General features: G+C 36.3%; 1 pseudogene; it reads left to right on the forward strand.

Moving 5' to 3' along the window:
• The first annotated feature begins 513 nt into the window (after positions 1–513).
• LOC129894830 (phenylacetaldehyde synthase-like) lies at positions 514–9,031 on the forward strand (annotated as a pseudogene).
• The last annotated feature ends 206 nt before the right edge of the window (positions 9,032–9,237 follow it).

The following is a 9,237-nucleotide window of genomic DNA, read 5'->3' on the forward strand; positions in this document are numbered from 1 at the left end:
CTCTTCGATTTCAACCCAACCCGCCTATTTGACACCGTTAATCGTATTCATCTTCTATCTTTACTCTTAGTTTAATTTAAATTGTTTACAATTGATGTTGACTTTCTGCTAATATGATTTTTTTTTCTAAATTACACACCAAATAATTATAGTTAGACATACATATCAAAATATAAATGTAATTGCCCACAAATTTAAGTGTGGAATGACAATTGGTAAATTTATCATTTTCGTATTTTTTTTATTTATGTTTTATTACCTTGTATAATTTATAATGTCTTCTACTGCACATAATATAACACAAAAACTGACTCATAGTCCATACAAATTTATACTTAACACCATACTTAATATGCTGAAATTTGTACAAAGCAGCTAAAATACTACCAAACATGCAGTATACTAGCTAAGCTATTTTTGATACATGAATAACTCTTTTACTAACCAACAATCAAACCATCCCTTTACTATTTGCAATAGGTATAACTTGTGAAGCAATGCTATGTACTATTAATGTTGCTTCAAGAGATCAAATGTTGTGCATCTGATCAAACTCATTCTTCTTTTCAAAAGTCTATTAAGACATCTTGGATTAGACCAGAAAATTTTTGCGCTATCCTAACAACAAAGGCTGCTCAGTTTGCCTTCTGTCCAGAATCATTACGTGGAGCTATTCAAAAAGATATAAAAGTTGGATTAATACCCTTATTCTTGTGTGCAACTATTGGAACTACTTCAACAACTATTGTTGATCCATTGCATCCACTCTGTGAAATCGCTAAAGAATATAGAATTTGGGTATTGTATGACTATCTCATTAAGAACATAAATTATTAGAGAGATCATATAATTTTTTCATATCCTACCTTGAATAATTATACATTGATGCAGGAAGTGCATGCATATGTCTATAATTTCAACATTTTCTTGATGGCGTTGAAAATGCAAATTAATTCTTTTAGTCTAAATGCGCACAAGTGGTTATTTTCTTTGTTGGATTGTTGTTTCCTTTGAGTGAAAGATCCCGATTCACTCATGAAATCCTTGTCACTTGAGAAACTAAATTAGCGACTCCCGTCAGGTAGACGCTAATCTATGATTAAAGCATGATCTATTCAACCTTTAAAGTTTTTAAAACTAGTTAGATTAATTGAATTTTAAAAAAACGTAATGGAATATTTATAAGTTTTAGTGGTTATTTACATTAAACTTAATTATGTTCGAACTATTAGCTCCGGTTTTTTGGACTCATTAACAGGTTGATCATTTGCTTCTACAACAAGTGGTGGATTATAAAAATTGACAAATTAATTTAAGTCGAAGGTTCAGAGCATTGAAATTATGACTTTTCTTAAGATGTCATAGTGTTGTCAACCTTCAAAATTTCATAAGAAGCCATATCAAAATGGCTAAGCATTTTGAAGGACTTAATATCAATGGATAAAAAGTTCAAAATTATGGTCCCTAGAAGTTTTTCTATGGTGTGTTTTAGGGTTTCACCTTTGGCATTGCAAGAAAAAACTTGAATTTTTTGATGAAGCGCGAGTGAATGAGTTCGATGAGAAATCATTGGAATCCATTAATTCAAAGTGGTAATATTCATATGATTCATACAATGGTTGGGGGAATTTATATGTTCCATTTTGCCATTGGTGCGCCTGTTACAGGCTATCCCCATATTGCTAATGCTTGGGACATGATTCGAAATCATGCAAATGTTATGCTACAAAGTTTGACTTTTTGTTGCACTAATAGAGTAAAAGTTATTAAAAATAATTACGTATGGCCATCCATCAAAATCTGAACAATATATTGGAAAATATGGCATGTTACATGCCATAAAACATGTAATACATTGATGATAATGTTAAATTTCTTTTACACTATTAGTTTATTATTTTTATTTTTCTCGTGTATTATCTGTCATTTACATCATGTGTGCTTGTTACACTATTGACATGCAAACTGTCTAGTCTAAATAGTCAACTCCAAGTTAGTTGTGTTTCTATAATGACCCTGAAGGTCATTTTTGATAAATTTCATAAAATAACCATTTTACCCCTCTCGATAGTTTTTTCGAGTCATATTTGATTGTTATTTGAACTCGGTTTCATGATTTTTCTTAAAAAGTTGAGTTTTTGGTAAACTTTGAGTTTTAAAGGTTTGAATGACTCAAAAGTGGTATTTGAGATCATTTGGAGTTTCGGATCTCAGAACGAAATTTCGTCAACTCCATTAGTTCTGAAATATTGAAATTGGTCAAGTAAAATTGACGGAATCAAATTCGGGGTTACATCATGGATTTGAGGTGTTGAGTTTGAATTTTTTGAGATTTTGGCCATAGGGTTGACTTTGGTCAATATTTGGGGATTGGATGCTCGGAATCAAATTCTTACATGTCCGTTGGATTCGAAGGGTGATTTTAGGCCTAGAAAAAGCTCTTGTGTATTTTTTTGAAGCCGCGATGGCGTTTTGGTCTTTTGAGGCATAAAGTTGGTCTAGTTGCAACTTTTTTGATTCTAGGTCAAGGAGACCTCTAAATCAAATTCTGATAGTTCCGTTAAGTCCAGAATGTTGAATTTAGTAGGGATGCATATATAATTTTTGTGCACGGGATTCCGAATGAATTCCGAGGATTATTTTGGAGACTTTTGAGACTTGGAGTTGCTGTGATTATTCCCCACTAGTGTACACCTCGCGATCGTGACGCTCGCTTAAGCGAAGGTCAGTGTGGGGTGAGGGAGTCGCGAAAGCGATAAATGACTTGCTTTAGCGGCGAGGTAGGGGTCGCGAAAGAGACCAATTGATCGTGAGAGCGAGGTCCGCTTAAGCCAAACCTCAGTCCCTTAAGTGACATCTAAAAAGGGTTTTGGTGGGTTTGTGTTATTTCCATCATATTTGAACTTTGGAGCTCGGTAAGGGCAATTTGGAGAGGAAATTTTCATGGAATTTCATTGGGTAAGTAATTTTAATTCCACTTCGTTATTTTTTAGTTATTAATTGTTGATTTCAACATGAATTTGAGGATTTTATTTGGTAAAAATGGCCGTTTTCTAAGAACTTTGAGAAATTTTTTAAATGGTGAGACCTGATTTTAGTTATTTTTCGAAATGGTTTTCACGTAAGAGTTCCTAATGCTTAGAGGAACGTTTTCAGGTAATTTTTTTTGGATTTAAACCCTATTCCTGGAAACAAAATTTGAGCCTTTTGACCCGTTATTTCTCAAAATTTGCGTTCTTAGTGTCGTTGGACTTGGTTTCTAATTGTGAAACACCATTTGAATAGATTGTATGATTCAGAGTATATTCGTAAGGGGGAGGCTCATGTTGATTGATCGATCGCATTTTGAATAAGCCAAGTGGACTATTAAAACTCTATGAATCTATTAGAATTCTGAATTTCCCTTTTGTATATTTGGTGGGGAGTAACAGGGATGGGGTTATGGTTGAAAATGTGATATGAACTAATCTAAATTGATTGAAGGGATTAATAAAAGATGATATGTGTTATTGTGGAGATTTGAGTACTATATGTCGTGATCTAGTTATCTATGTGTATTTGATGAAATACTTTAATAGTTTGATTATGATTGTGGATTGTTGAATTGATTTATTTCTCATTACTTGTGTGAGCATGTTGATTGGATTTGTTCTGAAACACTGTGATGAGATGTACATGATTATGAGACCGAAGTCATTTTCGGTCAGAGATTGTATTGCCGAGGTTACTTCCGGCAGAACATTGTGAGATCAAGGTCATTTTTGATTAGAGATTATATTACCGATGTCACTTCCAGTGGAAGATTGTGAGACCGGGGTCAATTTCAGTTAGAGATTATATTGCTGAGGCCAATTCCGGTGGAAAATTATGAGACCGAGGTCATTTTCAGTCAAAAATTATAAAGCCAAGGTACTTTCCTGCAATTGCACACTTGCATGATCATTGAGTGTGCATATATATTTCTTGCATATCTGTGTGTGATAGACTTAATGCTTATATGTGACTTTGACTACTTGTACGTTATATCTTGTGATATTGAGTTGTGATTTAAACTTTATTGAACTGTTTAGTATGAACCATTAGTTGGAGTGATTTTAGGTTGTAGTAATGGAGGTCCGATTGGGTTGGAATAGAGTTCGTGTATCGTATTAGATGTAATTAGTTTTTCTAGTTAGCTTGCTGGGTACCGTATTGTTTGGTACTCACCCTTTTTTCTACACTTGTATAGGTTTTGAGCCTGGACTTTGATCACACTCATGCCCCGAGAGGGTACCCTAGTCATGGATGACACTTGGAGAACATTGCTAGCCCAAGTAAACCACTTGCTTCAGTCACTCATTCAAATTAATCAGTAGAAGACTAGACTCAATAACAAATACCTCAAGTGGGAATTTAGAAACCTCATCCTCAATAAATAGATAGTATATTAAAATGATTAAAGAATGAAATAACTCAAGGTCCCAAACTCAATAAAAAGATTATGATTTAAAGGCAGACTCTAAATGAATACATCCATCTTAACTCTTACTTTGTCCATGAAGCCTTTGACTCAATACTAGAAAGGTGCCTAGAAAATTCCAAGACTAACTCAAATGACTATCAAAAGAACAATGAATTAAGGAAATAAAATGAAGTCATCCGAATGCAAGGAGGTCTCACCAAAAACTGAACGGATTTAGTCTTCAATAGTTCGTTAGTTGAGGAACCCTATCACCTGTATCTCCATCATAAAACAATGCAGGCCAAATGGTGTCAGTATATGAAATGTACAAGTATATAAAATAGTTGGAAATAAACATAAGGAATAATACCCAATATTATGCAACTCAACTCGAGGAATTTACTGTGAAATGACTCAACCTATTAAAGAAAGCAATAGGTACAAAAGAATGCTTTTAAAAGATATGCATAAGTAAATGTAACTCAGTATATAAAAATATAATACTTTACTTCTTGGAGAGTTTTTCTAACCGACAAAACCATCACTTATGAGCTAGTGATGATACAACGCATAAGAATTGTCGTTGCCGCAGCCGTCCAATACCATGCCAGGGCAAAGGACGATCTAGTCAGTGGATCCAAAATCAATCAAAGTCCATCATGTTGGGTCTTGAGAGGCATGAACTCTATTCTATGCTGACTACGTAGTTTATGGGGTTCGAGCTGTTATTTACTCTTACCCAAATCGATATTCAATATTACTCCCAAGACTCAATATGCTCATATACTCAGTCAATCATTAAAATTCAAATCAACTCTTTTAGTCTCATCGAACCCTTATGAAACTCAACTCATTTAGACTCAATACTCCTGCTCTTGCAAACCTCAATTAGATATATATAGACTCAGCTAAAATCATACTTCATATAATGTATGAAAATCATTCTTATCAACTCATTTATAAATCCATGGTACTATAATGATCATCAACTCAACTAGGATTCATGTGAATGAAACCATGAACAAAAACCTCAAGAATTCAAGGTGTAGAATCAATAATAATCTCGATGCATAATTACATAGAACTCAATGAACAAAGAAATTTCTCATTCGAAACTTAAGAAAATCAAGGGCCAAAACTTAACTCAACTCTTTATTGATAGAATTTAAACATAGGGGGGGGTGGATGTACTCAATCTAACACTGTGAATAGCCTTACATACCTGAAATTAAAGAATAACCGATAATTTGAAGACCTCTCTTAAAGAACTCAAACCTTAGCCCTTTTTCTCTTTCTCCAATTCTTGCTCTCAAATAATCTAAGTGTTGGTGAGAGCTTTTGGCATTTAGGATACTAATAAGGGACTCAAAGTAGTCTCAAACATCGATGTTTTGATTTGAGAAGAATGGGAAAGGATAAGAATACCGTTCATTAAAATCGCCTCTGGCTATCTATGAGTCATAGGGTCTTTGACAAATCATACGAATCCAATCATAGGAAAAGTCTAGAAAAAGGTAAGGGGTCTACGACTCAGTGTCTATGAGTTGTAACAAAATCGACAAGTCATAGACACGAATCATCCTGCAAGTCTTTGAAACTCTAAGAAAGCTGAGTCTCTGAAGTTTCTCTACAGGTCATTGCTACTACTCATAGACTCTTCGACGACTCATCAACATCACTCGTAGGAGTGACATTCAAGTTATGAAATCTTGTCTAAGTGTCAAAGTGTTCTATGAGTCTCATAAGAATCCTTTCAAATTGTAATGACAGTCGTAGAAAGGCTTCTCGTAACCCAAAATTTTACTAAGTGTTGGAAGGTTCTACGAGTCATCCCTATGAATCGTAGAACTCTCTACGGGTCGTAGAGGACACTTGTGGTCTACTGGGTCAGTTTATTTTCTTAACTTTTCTCATGGCTCTCACATTATGTCTAGGCTAGAATAACATGGGGTGTTACAATCACCCGTTCCTTTTGATCATCTAAGGATTCCAGGAGACTGAGAGAGGTAGCTATTAGAATTCAACAAACTCTCAAATTTCCTATACTTTTATGCTTTACTCTATTTGAGAGTTGAAGACATACGAAGACTTGTACTTTTCATTTTGGTCTTATTTTAGCGGCTTATACATGTGATAACCAATCTTTGGGGGTTAACTTAGTTGAAAGACTTTCAATTTTGATTATTATTTATTTTTTAAAATTGTTTTTTTCTTTATTTTTGTAATAGTTGAGTTTTAGGCTGACTTGTCCTGTAGGAAAGGACATGTGACATCACACCCGAGTTCGGATCATGAAAAAAAGGTATCAGATCCCTAGGTTCATAGATCTCACGTGTACAAGCCAAGTCTAAGTAGAGTTTCAAGGATCGGTACGGAGACATCTGTACTTATCTTTAAAAGGCTATGAAAAATGTTAGGAAACTTCATTTATTCATTATTTCTTATCATGTATAGTCATTATCGGTAGTGTTGAGTATTATGTGTTGTTTTGGCAGATGTCGAGGACCAGATCTACATCTACTTTTAGAGGGGTGGCAATCTCCGAGGTAATTATTAAGGCCCCGACTATGGGTAGAGGTAGGGGATGAATGAGAGGCTGAGGTCATGGAGCAGTTACGAGTAGAGGATGTTCCCGAGGAGCATCACCTACCCTAGGTCATGTTAGAGAGGCCTCCTAGAGCCACATGTTGAGATTGTTCAGGACCAGGTTCCTCTAGAGCTCGCAGCACAATTGCTTCAAGTGACCTTATTGAGGATAATGGATATGTTGGAGAGTTTCACATAGGGTGCGACATATACGCCACAGGGTTTACAAACTAGGGTTAGAGCACAGACTCTAGGACAACATTAGGTCCTAGTGGTTCAGGATCAGGTAGGCCAACCACCAATGGTTCCCGCACTAGCTATTAGTGCACAGATTACTCCATATATGGTTATGACTATATCAGATCAGCAGCGAACCACCTTAGTTCCAGGGTGGTAAGAGCAAGGATATACATGACCTTTTAATATTATTTCATAAGATGTTGGAGGCAGTGAGTATGGCTGATGCCCGGGGTGTTTAATTTGTTGCACTCCAACTCCATGGGTTAGTTAGAGAGTAGTGGAGGACATTCATGAGGTCCAAAACAATTGGACCCTCTTCAGTTAAGTGGGGAGATATTCTTAGTGCTTGTGAGGATCACTTCATCTCCTGGAGCATGCAAGAGGAGAGCAGATTGAGATTTGAGAGTTTGACTCAGAATGGTATGTTGGTTGTCAAGTATGATGTACATTTTTGCTAGTTGTTGAGGTATGCTACAATATTGATCCCAGATGAGTCAAAGAGAGTCTGTAGGTTTGTGAAGGGTTTGACCTTATCTATCCAGTCTTATGTGTTTAGATCAACCCGTGAGGGGGCTTTCTTCCAGTCCATTGTGAGCACCACCAATGAGAAGGAATTGATGGTTAGAGAGGATTTGGGGACCCCAAGAGGGTCTGTTCTAGTGGTTAGTTTTTAGGTACCTCATTTGGAGGTAGGGGTTCACATAGAGGCGGTAGCCAGTTTCAGCACCAGAGGCCTATTCATGCTTCTATGTCAGTAATCAAGAGTGGGTAGGTAGTTCGAGGATCTCAGAGTTTGGGCCAAGGTGGTTATGGTATTCCATCGGGTCCTTCGCAACATTCTTCTATCCCGAGGTCATATTTTAGTTATGGAGATCTGAGTCACTTGATGCACTAGTGCCTACTACGAACTCATTTAGGGCCACAATGCACTTATTCAGTGGTTCTAGAGAGAGATTAAGTGCTTCCGGCTAGAGAATAGGGTAAATCTCAGATAGGTAGAGGTGGTAGGGCCTTTGGTAATGGTGTTGTAGTTCCGTGAGGTAGAGATACAATTTAGGTGGGTGGTAGTAGAAGAGCTCAGTGATATGCTTTTTCGAAAAGACCCAAGGCTAAGGCTTCCAATGCAGTTATTACAGGTATTGTCCCTATTTTCCATTGACCCACATCTATTTTATTTTATCCTGGATCTATATTCTCCTATGTGTCTACCTATTTTGCATCTAGATTTGATTTGACTTATGATCGCTTGCCCATTCCTGTACATATTTCTACACCCCTGAGTGAGCCTTTAGTAGTGGATCTAGTGTATTGATCCTGTCTTCTATCTTTAGCTGGGTTTAACACATGGGTAGACATGATTACAATAGGGATGGTAGACTTTGATGTGATATTGAGTATGGATTGGCTTTATCCTTATCATGCTATTCTTGATTATTATGCTAAGACTCCGACCTTAGCGATACCTGGTGTTCCAAGGATCAAGTGGAAGGACACTAGTGGTTCTTATCCTTGTAAGTTCATTTCCTATATGTGTGCTCAGAGATTGATTGATAGAGGGTGTATGTGCTATTTGGATTTTATTCAGGATACTAGTGCTAGTCACCTCCTATGGAGTCTATTCCCGTGGTTAAGAAGTTCACTGATGTATTCCCTATTGATTTTTTAGGAGTTCCTCCAAATAAGAATAATGACTTTGCTATCGACTTGGAGCCATACACGAAGCCCAATTCCATTGCCCCTTTCGCATGGCTTCGACAGAGTTGAAGGAATTAAAGGACCAGTTTCAGGATCTATTAAGTAAGGGGTTTATTATCCCTTGTATGTCACCTTGGGGTACCAATTCTCTTTGTAAAAAAGAAAAATGGATCTATGAGGATGTGCATTGATTATAGACAGTTTAACAAGGTGACACTCAAGAACTAATATCCCCTTGCTCGCATTGATGATTTGTTTGATATGTTTCATGGAGC

The sequence above is a fragment of the Solanum dulcamara genome, chromosome 7 (genome assembly GCF_947179165.1).
Source record: "Solanum dulcamara chromosome 7, daSolDulc1.2, whole genome shotgun sequence".
Taxonomy (NCBI): Eukaryota; Viridiplantae; Streptophyta; class Magnoliopsida; order Solanales; family Solanaceae; genus Solanum; species Solanum dulcamara.